The 15,080-nt window shown below is 37.0% G+C and overlaps 1 long non-coding RNA gene across 2 annotated transcripts in view; it reads right to left on the bottom strand.

The window, feature by feature from the left end:
• Positions 1-15,080, bottom strand: part of LOC139124061 (uncharacterized) — a 153,741-nt gene that overhangs the window by 103,707 nt on the left and 34,954 nt on the right. The gene's annotated exons all lie outside the window — the stretch shown is intronic.

Genomic DNA, 15,080 nt, shown 5'->3' with positions numbered 1-15,080 from the left:
ACATAGGAAATACTGTTTTTAAAAAATTATGGGGAAAAAATCGATGAACCGCATGACAGTGATTTAAGTATATCAATACGCCGTTCGATAATGATAAGTGTTATATTTTTCAACAGATTTTGTCTAACATAGAAACTTCGTTTGTATGTAAATCCTAAAATTTGAAATGAAAATTGTGTAAGAGAGAAATGTAATAAAAACATTATGGCCCAAACAAGGGACTATGTAACCTCGAGGCAGGAGACTTTTTTACCCTCCTTATGTCGGGCAAATGGTCACCTACCCTCGGGCACGTAGTGGGCTTTAATATATATAAACAATTGTTTATTGTTTGTTTGCCCTTGTGTATTTTTACTGTAAGTTTATCCCTTCACCAACGATGTTTGTGTTTACACGTGAAAGTCACGTCTGTCCAAGGTTTTATTCTAATAATTGAGTGTTGCAATCTCTTAATGTGTAGGTTTCGCAAAATAAAAAGCTTAGTTCTAATTATTTTAACTACGCTTCATTCTAATAACAGCGTGTAGCTACCTCTTTACTACTTATACTCTCTAGGTTTCGCAAAAATAATAATAAAAAAAAAGTCCTAATCATTTTAAATACACATACTTAAATGCGTTACTTTTAAAAAATCTTCCGTCACTATGTACAAAGGTAACTCGTCTTGTTTACACAACTTTGCATGTTTTTGACAGATAAAAGCGAAACGTTTAACAACAGCTAAGGCATAATGGAACAACATTCCGTTCTGTCAATTAATGGCGTCGCATTAAGGTCTTTATGTACAAGATATTCAAAATAAAATCCATAAAATAACCCATGTTTCTTGAAAACTGTTCACTGAAATTGTCAAGCATTTTCGTAAATCTTCCTTGTTACCAAATTATTAGTTTATATCTAAGTAGGTATTATTCTCGGCCCCTGCTACGCGCTGCCAAGTGGTCAATTATGTGTACAGTATATAGCAACGTCATGCAGTTGTCAGGTTTAAAAAAGTCACTTTTGTCTCAACTTGTTGACAAATACTGGAACCATGGGGATATTTGTTATTTTTGTTTATAGAAATTTGAAAACAGCTGTAACGTTTAATGATATTTGTGTCACTTTCATCCTGGAAAAAAAGTATGTTTTCTTTTAATTTTCTTCTCTCTGAATTGGGTCACATGACAAATGTCCAGCGTTGAATGCGCCATGCATTGTTTTCAATGAATTTTTAGTCCGGACTTAAATTCAGCTGTCAACATTACCGCGGGATATCACACACACGTACCGCCTGTGTTGACAAGTTCAACACGAAGCATCATTTCGACACGATGTTTGGACTAGGGGCTTGTTTAAAAGGCTTGAAATCAGCATGTTATCAATACCTATCTATTCTTGAAACTTATTGTTTGCATTTAATTTGAAGCTTAATGAGCTCAATTCTCTGCACGTCACGACATTACATGAACAGGTTTTCTTCTACGAATTGAATACAGGTTATTTCATCATGCCGAGTAAGGGACTTAATTAATATGCCTCTTGGGAAATAAAGAAACTTATTTTAATGTAATTTCTGTGAAAGTGCTACAAATAGAAAAGCAATGCGATAATTTAAAGACACGGAAGTAAAGTCAGTGGAACAATGTGGAACAATATATATATATATATATATATATATATATATATATATATATATATATATATATATATATATATATATATATATATATATCGAGGTATGCAGATGTTCTCATGGGAAATTAAAGTGCTCGATGTGGAAAGCAAAGCCTTATAAAATAACATAAATTACTTCAAGTACAAAGTAATAGTATCTGTTAGTTAAGTCTCTTGCATCCTGCAATATATATATAAATATATTATATATATATATATATATATATATATTATATATTATATATATATATATATATAAATATATATATATAAACAAAAATTACTCTAAATAAATACATACATACATACATACATACATACATACATACATACATACATACATACATACATACATACATACATACATACATACATGCATACGTAACTAAGCACAAACAGACAGAGATCAATAGTGTGACAGACAGATACCTGTGCATGGACATGAATAACGTCCATTTTTAAGGACACTGAACACATTTTGTTCTTTTCATACTTTCATGATCATCACCAAAACGTCTCAGAAATAATTTGCTCCGTTATTCTAATTAAAGGCTGAGCTCCTTCGTGATTCGCGCCCAATCGCTTGACACAAATCTTGCGCTAAATTATGCAATTAGTTTTAATGGCTGTCGTTAATCTAAATGAAATCCGCAAAGACACGCAATAATTCGCTTATATTTTTGTCTAACACACCAGTAACACGACAAAAATAGGCGGAATAAAGTCATAATAGTTTCAATTATTTCAAATAATTTCTTGACGTTTTAATGCGTATGGAAATGTGATTGTTTGCTTAGGAGTTCTCTTAATATTTTAATGCACACATTATGACAAGAGAATGGATTCTGTATACTCTGTATAGTCTAAGCTGCGTGACGTCATCGAGGAGGGGCAACGCTAAAATGGTAATTTATGGCCAATTGTCTTGTCGTATTGTTACTGGTTTGTTGTCTACAAGCATTGATCAGCATCGATTGTACCTATGTATAGTCTTTACAGGCTTGTGTATGGGCTTTATCAGTACGACATCAAAATGATATATGCACTACAAGATAAATGTGAATTTACTATGTTCATCGAAGTTGACAAGAGGTGTCTAATGAGGTGAGTGGGGGGGGGGGTTAGTAGTGACAGACCGCGGACATAAAAGAAGCACACGATATATGAAACTCATACACTTGACCTCAATCCCCTAGCCCCTCCTCATTATACATAAATTTAGGAACCTAAAACAATCAGGCGACAAAGTTATGATGTGACCCCCTACAATAAAAACTAAAATTCTCAAATAATTTGCTTGAAGTTTAATCTACTGACATGCAGGTTCTTTAACAATGCACATTACTGAACAAAATCTTAAAAGTGACCAAATGCCACGTGGTATTTACTTTAGTACGAATTTGGGCGCGAAAATTGAAATGTACCTAGGCTCCTTCCGTCCTATGCGGAGTTAGTCAAGTTCTCATGTGCTGCCTTTCTCAGATTACACGTCAGATGGAAGGGCTACCGGCGTATACCAAAATAGAACGACATTATCGAATGCAAAAACAAACAAGGGATATAAAAAATAAAATGTGAAAACACCATCATGTCACAGCACAATTGATTGAAAAGTCGAACACTACCACAAGGCCCGACAAAGTACAAACCAAACAATACACATACTACATCTACACTACGATCAACAAGTCCTCAGTTATAGCATTTTAAATTGAGGTACAATGCTCCCCGGGGACAGATATTCAGAAACTTTTACTAATTAATTGATTTTTAAGCTACCTGATTAGAGTTTACACTATATGGTAAGTATGAGCAAAACATTAAATCTTTCAATTTCGAGGTGCGTGATTCCTTATAAACACTGGACTGTTTATCTGAAATTTAGAAAAAAACTGAGAAAGTCATTGAGTTCAAGGCGGAAAAAATGGTATGAATGGGTCATTAAATCGAGTTGTCTCCTCCTCAAAATATATATGTATGTTGTTGTCAGGCAACGTGTCGCTTTGTAAATAATTGTCAGTCATTGTTTACTTTGTCATAGTAACTATTAATATTGGTCCGTGGTTGTACACTTGTAATCCAGGTAGCATGACAATCATTTAAAATGTTATCACCTGAACTTGTGAATTGTTTTTTATGGGAGTTAGCGTTACAATACGATTTTCAAAGACAATTATTGTGATGCAATCAGTACATGTGTGTTTAAATGACAGAACAATTGCTAGAACAACTTAAGAGAGTGAGAGACAGAGAGAGACAGAAGAGAGACAGACACAGAGACAGAGAGACCGAGAGAGACAGACAGAGAACCAGAGAGAGCCAGAGAGCGACAGAGACAGAGAGAAGAAGAGAGGAAGAGAGGAGGTAATGAGACAGACAGACAAACAGACAGATAGACGAACAGACAGACAGAGAAATAGAGAGAGGGAAACATAAAGAGAAAGGGAAACAGATAGGCAGACTCTATCTGCCCTTGTGTTCTATGTCTCCCTATTTCTCTATCTCTCTGTCGCTTCATCACTTCCCCTCTCTGCTTCCACCAGCCTCTTTGTTTGTCCCAGTCTGTCTGTCTGTTTGTTTGTCTGTCTGTATCTGTATCTATCTCTCAGTCCGTCTCTTTCTCCATTACTCCCACTGTGTCTCTGTTTCACTACTCATCTCAACTATGGACATTCTAGCAATGGCGCTGTCATTTCAGCACAAATTACATTCTTGCATGCAGAGATACGATTTCATAAAAACATAAACACGAGATTTATAAAAAATTGCTATGCAAATTAACAATCGTCAAATTAACAATCGTGCATGAAATTTTAAGAATTCCGTTTCCATTGGCTGGTGTATCTCACGTGACTGAAAGTTACAAAGCTTAGATCGTCAGCAGAATTGTCTCTCACACTTACCTCCATGCCTTAGGCCAGGTGAGTGGTGATGACGAAAAATATTTTCAGTATATTTTTCAATCAATAGTTCGATATTTTACTTAAGATGGAGTTTTCTTTTAGTAACGTTTGCTCTAGTTTTGATGCAGTGCAGGTATGATGAAATTTATTTCTGGTGAAGATTCTTTGAGCCTGAACAGGTTTTAGCGGGAACTTTTTGCATAGTCAATTTATGTTGTCGTCAAAGAGTGTGCTTTTTATTTTCACAAACAACATGAGGACAATCGTTGAAATTCACAGATTTTTAATGTTAATCTAAATATTTTGTTTTTGCTGTCCAAATACTATATGCAGTCAACTCATTACATGCGAGTTCTTTGCCAAATTGGTACCAAAATTTTCAAGTCAAGAAGATGTATCGATTACAAGATTGGTATCGTGACTTTTTGTGGTAGTTTATGTGTATGGAATACGGAGTGTTGCAGTGGTCTCAACGTGTGAGAGTATTGTTAGGATTTGATCCCTGACTAGGCGCCAACTGCACGCGGTGAGAAACTGGCCCTGACCCTGAATTCAACCAAGATTGTTAAAATGCCATGGTGTTTTGATTTTTAGTGCAAGATCTGTTCTTTGCTTCAAAAGGACTTTTGTTGGTTATGTTTGTGAAGAGAGCATTGGCCAAGACGTTCCCAATAGACAAAACGATGAGACACTCGCCTATCTGTCTCCACATCTGCCTGGTCATTTATCAGTACATTTATGTACATTTACCGGCATATAGACTTTGCCAAATGTAAGTGCTCGGTAAGGTGTTTTCTATATGTGCTAAAAAATAATGTCAAAGTTAGGTTCATTTGTCAACACAAAACAAATTTGACAATGTTTCTGGTGATGGCTCTGAACAAACTTTGAAGGCGAGAAAGGTAATATATATATATATATATATATATAATATATATATATATATATATATATATATATATATATATATATATATATATATATATTCTTATGACCGCATAGAGCGCGAAACTCAGTCACAATGCAGTTACTTTGTCACTCCAGTGAACCCTGAAGTATATAATATATATATATATATATATATATATATATATATATATATATATATATATATATATATATATATATATATATATAATATTATCCCGTTCTGAAGTAGAGAGTTTTTAGTATTTTGCACAGCTGTTACCATGCAATGGAATGACTGTCTCTCTCATCGCTTTGGTTGTCATTTCTTTCTGACAGAGTCTGTATGTCTCCCCCTCCCTTCTCTGTTCTCCGTTCGATTGCCATTTTTATTTGCACTTTGCTCTAATAATCTCTAAATTATAGCTAAAAGGACGGACCTGTAACTTTTGCTGATTTTTTTTTCTAGAGTTTCTTGTTCTACTCCCTGCATGTTGAGATAAACAGTATTTAGGACCAAACACTTTGGTGCGTTAAGATTGTGGGTTTTCAACTGCCAACTGTGTTTCCCCAATGTGGTGGTTCTCTTTTCAATTGTTGACAGTTGAATTTTGTCAGGACTAACATTGAAATGTAAACAATAAAAGTGTATTTCACAGGCTGGGTTGACACGGTAAATAGTGGCTGTTTTCGCATACTTTTGTTTGCAGAAGAAGAAACTACAGCTGACAATGAATACACAAACAGTGAAAAAAATCATCAAGAATACAACAACTGTTCCTTTACTGTCCATCAACTTTCAAAACATTGTCGTCTGCCCGTCTACAGTCCGATTCCCGCCTTAAAGTTCACAACAGTGACGCTGAAATCAGCTGGAACTTTTCCTACAAAATTAATGATATGACCAACCTCCGAAACACAAACCGCTTGTCACCAGCACGCTCACTTTTGATTGACACAGCAAGAATGAATTACGATCCCCGAGCCTCGAACTCCTGTTCTGGGTCTGGTACGAGGTTATGATTTCACGTCCCGCTTTAAATGAGATAATTCGACATCGCTCCGAGCGATGCTGAACCTTTACGCGCACCGGAGTTGGGTTTTGGATTCATGGGACATTTATGGCCCTACAGAGTACAATCTCTCCTCATTAATTCACAATCAATTCATAGTCTCTAGGAAAAACATTAATCGAAAACGTGTAGAAAACTAACATTCCGTAATTGCTTCGTAGCAGGTTTGTGTGTATCTCTCGGTCAACTATTTACGACTTTTCATGTCGGTAATCAACGTTTCAGATCATCTCTTTACTCTGATCTCTTGAACACTTTATGAATAAAACGGCATAAATCGGAAGTAGGGCGTATTTGCATTGTGAGAATGGTGTGATTTTCCCGCCAAATTAAACCAAGCCGGGATTTGACTTTGGCGTTAACAAGAGCGAAGTTCAGAAGGCACCGAAAGTTCAAAATTATTGATTGTCACTTTGAATGTCCTTGAATTCCCTTGTTAAAGTCGATTGCTCCGACACTAACAGATTTGTGTTTGATCGGGACAGCTTAAGACTTTTCCGCTAAAATTTCGGACCAGACTACTGAAATTTTTGTTCTCATATTTTGTGAGCTACAGCTCAACAACAACAACAACAACAACAACAACAACTAATAATAATAATAATAATAATAATAATAATAATAATAATAATAATTCAGTTTTTCATAATAACAGATTCAAGCAAGGATAATAGTCTTCAACTACGAAACGATTTTCTAGAAAACATAGATAAGAGTAAAGATCGAATGTTTCTGTGAAGATGCTGCACAGAGAGTTACACGACAGATGCGGAAATGTCGGAAAAAGTCAGTTTTTGAGTGACAACGCGAAAAACTAGTTTTATCGCTGGAGGTAGAGCAGGCTAGTGAATATAAAGCAAAAGAAAAAAAATCCACTGTCGTCTGGTGAGGTTATTAACAGATCACGATCGAAAATGTGACGGTTGAAAGTTTCAACTGCCGTCGACAACTAATGCTTTGAAAATTATCACAGAGAACTGTCGACAATACACGTGCTATTTTTACCTGACTCACAATGGACTGATGGGCACTTTCCACCAGTAAAAGAAGACCCGCAACCGACAACGAAAGACAAAATGTATGCTTGGCGCGCGTTCAGTGTCGAGAGCCCATGCCCGCATCTGCGCGACAATCACGTTGGCGGGAAGCAACACGCCGGACGAAATGTCACGACACTTTGCTGTAAATTTTGTTCCACACCAAAGAGAAATAAAATGTCGAAAAATCAATCGACGGTGAACCGACTGACACCATAAGTGACACTAGAGGTCAAAGGTCGCTTGCTCGAATCTCCTGAATAGCTAGGCAGAGCTTGGTAATTGAGTGTACGATACGGACTCCCTGAAGATTAAACTCGATGGAAAATCGGTTAACTCGACTAATGGAAAGTAAACAGCTATCTGGATCCTGCAACCAAAACACGAATTAAATGATGACTTTAAAATTGACGCAGTTGCAGTGTGTCGGTGAAAAATGACCCGCTCCAGGTCAAACAAGTTATACACAGAAAGAAAAAAAACAAAAACAATTCGTATAAAAAACAAACTTTTCACATTAAAATTTCAAAAAAGGTCACTTTTTCCTATCGCCAAGAACTTCGTAAAAAATACCGTTATTACTTTGATAAAGTGGCAAATCTATTTTAACCTTTGACCCTGTGACCTTGGGCGATGTTCAGTGAAACGACGTATTTAAAAGTGAGAGGCGAACGCTGAGGTCAAAGGTTAACATCTCATTGTATTGAAGGCAGCTGGTTTCATGCACTGGTATTATTAGTGTTCAAAAATACTTGTTTATTTTTCTTTGATTTGTTTATTTATCATTTATTTATCTATCTATTATATCTACCTATCTATCTATATGTATCTATGTGTATATTTCTTTTTCTATCTATATTTATATATATCTCTCTCTCTCTCTCTCTCTCTCTCTCTCTCTCTCTCTCTCTCTCTCTCTCTCTATATATATATATATATCTTTCCGTCTGTCCATCTATCTACCTATCCTTAATCTATTTATCTGTCTACCTATGTATGTATGTATGTATGTATGTATGTATGTATGTATGTATGTATGTATGTATGTATGTATGTATTGTTATGTAGGTCATTTACCCCACACTCATCATGACCTGAGTTCAATTAGTCTAGAACATTCTCAAGGTCACTGCCCTTGATGACCTAACAACCTTGAATTCAATTAGTCATGTTTGGAATGTTCTGGAAAGTTGATTAGTTGTGTAAGGGAGATAATTTTAGAACAGTAATTAGCATGTCAATAAAAGTTCTAGATTGTTCTTATATGCCTTTATAAAAGGGACGTGCTCAGCTTCCAGTCAGACTTTGGGATCGTGTCTCTTGTGTGTTACTAAACTCCAGCAGTAGTCATTCTCAAGACTTTTCAAGACCTTCACTGTCAACGCTGGATTTATACTGTGGACTTTGTGCAGCTTCAAGCCTGCGAGCCAAAGGACTGTTCATTCATTTGACTGACTGTTACAACTCTGAGACTGGAGCTTTGCCGTCCCAGCTGAGATAAGTAGTCTGTACACTTTTAAAGCTTGTACTCTATCCCTGACTTAGCAATAAGTTTTATTTTCGTAATAAATTTTGTTTAAACGTTAACTACTGAGTTCACCCTTTTGTTCGTTTTCTCTGCACGTAACAAATTGGGGGCTTGTCCGGGATACGAATATTTTGAGCCGTTTGACAACATTTTGACAGCCTTTTCAAAACTACTGTATACTGTGAACTCAGCGAAATTCAATCATGGCGGAATTCAAGCCAGACGAATTTATGGATGACCTTGATCAGGACACATTTAATTCCCTCAGAAAAGACAACCTCATAGCACTGGCAAATTTCCTTAAAGTAGATGTCAAAAGATCTATGCGCAAGCGAGAAATTCAGTTCAAGATTGCAAAAACATTTAGTTAATTCTGGCCATTTTGAAGAGTCTGCCTTAAAAGATTATGAGCCTGAGTCTTCCTTCGAACTCAAAAAATTAGAATTAGAAATACAGGCAGATTTGGAGCTTAAGAAATTGGAATTAGAAAAGGAAAAATTACAAATGAAAGACAAAGAATTACAAATGGAAGAAAGACAGAGAGAAAAGGAGAGAGAATTGGAAGAACATCGACTACAGTTAGAAATGAGACGTTTAGAGCTTGGACAGTCAGGAAAATTCTTCCCTTCAGACAAGTTTGACATCACTAAGCATTTCAGGTTAGTTCCCCTTTCCAAGAAAAGGATGTTGATAAATATTTCCTCCATTTTGAGAAAATTGCTCAGAGTCTGAATTGGCCTAAGGAGTCCTGGTCTATGCTTTTGCAGAGTGCTTTGGTGGGTAAAGCCAGAGAAATTTACATTCAGTTGTCAGTAGAGCAGGCTTCAGATTATGATTCTGTGAAGGAATTAATTCTCAAGGGCTATGAGTTGGTGCCTGAAGCTTACCGTCAGAAATTTAGGGATTGTGAGAAGGTGAAGGATCAAACTTATGTTGAATTTGCTCGAACAAAAGAACAACTGTTTGATCGTTGGTGTTCTTCGGAAAGGTCAGTCAGAATTATGACAAATTACGACAGCTTGTTTTGATTGAGGAATTTAAAAGGTGCATCCGGAGTGACATCAAGACATTTATCAATGAACAAAAGGCAGATACATTGGAGGTTGCTGCACGTTTGGCCGATGATTATTCATTGACCCACAAATCTTCATTTCTCAGCAAACCATCCCAGTCCTTTTCATACAGAAACAATGCAGGTAAATTTAACTCCTCCTTTTCATCCAAGAATTTCTCAAAGAACAGTAGAAAATCAAATGACAACGGTTCACAAAATTCAAGTAACACTCCCACATCATCAGATCCCAAGTCTCAATCTCCTTCTGACAAACAGTTCGGTACACTTTCTTGTAATTATTGTAAGAAAGACGGCCATTTAATGTCAGATTGTTTCAAATTGAAAAGAAAACGTGAAGGTCAAAGTAGTCAAAGTGGATCTAAGCCCACCGGCTTTATTTCTTCATCAACTCGATTAGAGTCTAATAATGTGTGCAACACATTTTCTGAGGTTAAATCCTCTCATCCCCAATTAATGAGGTCAAGGTCAATTCTTCTCAAGATAGCATTATGGGTATTTTCGAACCATTTATTCACGATGGTTTTATATCACTTTTAGTGATTTTTCTTCCGCTACCCCTGTCAAAATTTTAAGAGATACGGGGCTTCCCAGTCTCTTTTGTTGGCAGATACCCTGCCGTTTTCTGAAAAGTCATTTTCAGGTTCTAAAGTTCTTATTAAGGGGGTAGATTGCAATGACTACATTCCTGTTCCTCTCCATAATGTCTATTTGTCTTCGGACTTTGTTTCTGGACCTGTGGCTTTAGGTATTAGGCCTTTTTTGCCTTTCGAAGGATTCACCTTCTTCTTGGAAACGACCTTGCTGGGGACAAGGTCATCACTAATCCACTTGTGACTGATAATCCTAGTTTAGATCAGGATCCAGAGCCAATTGAACAAGAGATACCCGATTTATTTCCTTCATGTGCCATTACTCGAGCCATGTCAAAGAAAACTTCTGAGAATCAAAATACTCTCAAAATAATGTCACAGATGTTGACTTAAATGACACCTTTCTCAGTCAGGTGTTTGACACGGATCATTCCGTTATCCCTCGTGGATTTGAAACTTCCAGTAAAACTTCTGCTGACCAAAGTCAGACATTTTCTAGATCAAATCTCATTGCAGAACAACACAAAGACCAGATATTTTGTCTTTGTTTGACAGGGTAGATGATGAAGGTAAAACTTCAGATAGCTCTGTTTCCTATTATACAAAATCTGGTATTCTCATGCGTAAATGGAGACCTCCAGACGTCTTGGTTGATGACGATTGGGCTATAAAACATCAAATTGTGGTTCCAAAGCCCTACCGTGCTGAAATATTGCGCCTGGCCCATGAAACGCCCTGGGCTGGTCATTTGGGAGTAAGGAAAACTTATCATAAAATTCTCAGTCACTTTTATTGGCCTAATCTCAGGCAGGATGTAGCACATTTCTGTAAAACTTGTCACACATGTCAAATGGTAGGAAAGCCGAATCAGACCATTCCAAAGGCCCCTTTACAGCCAATTCCTGCATTTCAAGAACCATTTAGTAGGATACTAATAGACTGTGTTGGGCCCTACCAAAAACAAGATCAGGAAATGAGTACATGTTGACAATTATGTGTACATCAACTCGGTTCCCGAAGCCATACCACTGAGAAATATAAAGACAAAGACTATAGTGAGAGCTTTAGTCAAATTTTTCACTTTATTCGGCCTCCCTAAATGTGTCCAGTCCGATCAAGGCTCCAACTTTATGTCTGGAATTTTTCAACAAGTAATGGATCAGCTAGGCATTAAACAGTATAGGTCATCCGCCTATCATCCAGAAAGTCAGGGTGCTCTTGAGCGATTTCATCAAACTTTGAAAAACATGATTAGGACCTACTGTTTTGACACAGAGAAGCAGTGGGATGAAGGAATTCATTTTTTGCTCTTTGCTGTTAGAGAGTCAATTCAAGAGTCTCTTGGTTTTAGCCCATTTGAGCTTGTATTTGGACATACAGTCCGTGGCCCACTTAAGCTCGTTAAAGAGAAATTCCTATCAGACGATGATGATTGTCTGAATATTTTGCAATATGTCTCAGATTTTCGTACAAAGCTCTCTAAAGCATGTGAATTAGCCAGAGAAAATCTTGAGTCATCTCAGCAGTCAATGAAAACCAAATATGATAAAAACACCTCAAAACGGAAGTTTGAACCAGGTCAAAAAGTTCTTGTTCTACTTCCAATTCCTGGCAAACCACTCCATGCTCGTTACTTTGGGCCATACCTAATTGATAAGAAATTGAGTGATTTAAATTACATCATAATAACACCTGACAGGCGAAAACAAAAACAGCTATGTCACATAAATATGCTTAAGCCATATTTGGATAGGGATAATCCTACTATAACTCAGCCTGTCAGTGCAGTCAGTTCAAGCCATTATGAAGATAGTGATACTGAAACTGACTTGAGTGAAAATACTCTAAACTCAAAGCTGGGCTCGGTCAAGCTTCAGAACTCAGAAATCCTGGAGAAGCTGGAGTCTACAAAGTTGGCACACCTCCAGCCAGGACAACAACAACAGGTGAAAGAACTGCTCCACGAATATAAACACCTGTTTCAAGATGTTCCAACGAGGACAAACGTCATCTATCACGACGTTGATGTTGGGGACAGTAAGCCTGTAAAACAACATCCATACAGACTGAATCCAACAAAAGCGAAATATCTCCAGGAAGAAGTCAAATACCTGCTGGACAATGACTTTATTGAACCCAGTAAAAGTAACTGGAGTTCGCCGTGCATACTTGTTCCCAAATCAGATCACAGTTATCGTATGTGCACGGACTTTAGGAAGGTCAACACTTTAACAAAGACAGACACTTTCCCAATCCCGAGGATTGATGACTGCATCGACCGAGTGGGAAAAGCCAAGTATGTGACAAAATTTGACCTACTGAAGGGATTTTGGCAAGTCCCTCTGACGGATCGTGCTCGTGAAATATCCGCCTTTGTTACACCAGACGGATTGTTCCAGTACAAGGTGATGCCATTCGGAATGAAGAACTCTCCGGCAACGTTCCAACGGATGATCAACGACGTCATATCCGGGCTAGACGGGTGTGCAGCTTACGTTGACGACGTCGTCCTGTATAGTGACACCTGGGAGGAACACATCAAGCTCATGCGGAAGTTCTTTGAGAGACTGAGTAAAGCAATGTTGACTGTCAACCTTGCCAAATCTGAGTTTGGTTGGGCGAGGGTAACTTACCTCGGACATACTGTAGGACAGGGTGAGGTAAAACCTGTTGATGCCAAAATCAGTGCCATTTCAAGTTTTCCCATACCAAACTGCAAACGACAACTGATGCGCTTTCTCGGTATGGCTGGTTACTACAGAAAATTCTGTCCAAATTTCTCCACAATTACTGAGCCTTTGACTAACTTACTTAAAAAGAAAGTAAAGTTTGTTTGGTCAGAGCAATGCCAACAGGCATTTGATACACTTAAAGCCATACTGCAAAGTGCTCCAGTGTTGTCTGCACCAGATTTCACTTTGTCATTCAAATTAGCTGTGGATGCTAGTGATACGGCTGCTGGTGCTGTTTTATTGCAAGAGGATAGTCATGGTGTAGATCATCCTGTTTGCTATTTTTCACGCAAATTTAACAAATCCCAGAGAAACTACTCTACAATTGAAAAAGAGTGTTTATCTTTGATATTAGCTTTACAGCATTTTGAAGTTTATGTTACTTCTTCAAATCAGCCAATAGTGGTTTATATTGATCACAAACCCTCTTGTTTTTCTGCAGAAATTTAAAGGCAAAAATCAGAGATTGCTAAGATGGAGTTTAATGTTACAGGAGTTTAATCTTGATATTAGACATATCAAGGCAGAGACAATTTAATTGCAGACTGTCTCTCTCGTATTTAGAGTTTATTGTTGTTCACTTTCAAGAAATTTTACTTTAGAGTAAAAAAATTTTGAGTACTTAAATCTTTTCAAGATTACATTGTAAAAGAAAGATTTTTCTTTGAAAAATTTCTTTTTTTGAAGAGGGGGTGTGTTATGTAGGTCATTTACCCCACACTCATCATGACCTGAGTTCAATTAGTCTAGAACATTCTCAAGGTCACTGCCCTTGATGACCTAACAACCTTGAATTCAATTAGTCATGTTTGGAATGTTCTGGAAAGTTGATTAGTTGTGTAAGGGAGATAATTTAGAACAGTAATTAGCATGTCAATAAAAGTTCTAGATTGTTCTTATATGCCTTTATAAAAGGGACGTGCTCAGCTTCCAGTCAGACTTTTGGGATCGTGTCTCTTGTGTGTTACTAAACTCCAGCAGTAGTCATTCTCAAGACTTTTCAAGACCTTCACTGTCAACGCTGGATTTATACTGTGGACTTTGTGCAGCTTCAAGCCTGCGAGCCAAAGGACTGTTCATTCATTTGACTGACTGTTACAACTCTGAGACTGGAGCTTTGCCGTCCCAGCTGAGATAAGTAGTCTGTACACTTTTAAAGCTTGTACTCTATCCCTGACTTAGCAATAAGTTTTATTTTCGTAATAAATTTTGTTTAAACGTTAACTACTGAGTTCACCCTTTTGTTCGTTTTCTCTGCATGTATTAGTATGTAGTATGTATATATCTATCTATCTATCTATGTATATATTTAAGTCTGTCTCTCTACCTGTTATCGACTCGAGAGTAATAATTGAATGTCTGAATGTCTCCTAAACATGAGTTCATCATAACACTCCTATCATGAAAAGTCATTTCAAGCACATATGTTTCAATATCAGTTACCATTGTTTATGAAGTGCTGCAGCCAGATACCTCTGATATCTATAGGTATAAGCTTAAATATTAGACCACTCTTAAAATACTGATCTCATCATGTTGTCTTAAGCTGAATCTGTTTGTTTGGAAGGCACAAAACGAAT

This window comes from Ptychodera flava (genome assembly GCF_041260155.1).
Source record: "Ptychodera flava strain L36383 chromosome 23 unlocalized genomic scaffold, AS_Pfla_20210202 Scaffold_23__1_contigs__length_28996876_pilon, whole genome shotgun sequence".
NCBI lineage: Eukaryota > Metazoa > Hemichordata > Enteropneusta > Ptychoderidae > Ptychodera > Ptychodera flava.
Note: the sequence above shows the minus strand (reverse complement) of the source record. Positions and strands in the feature narration are given on the sequence as shown.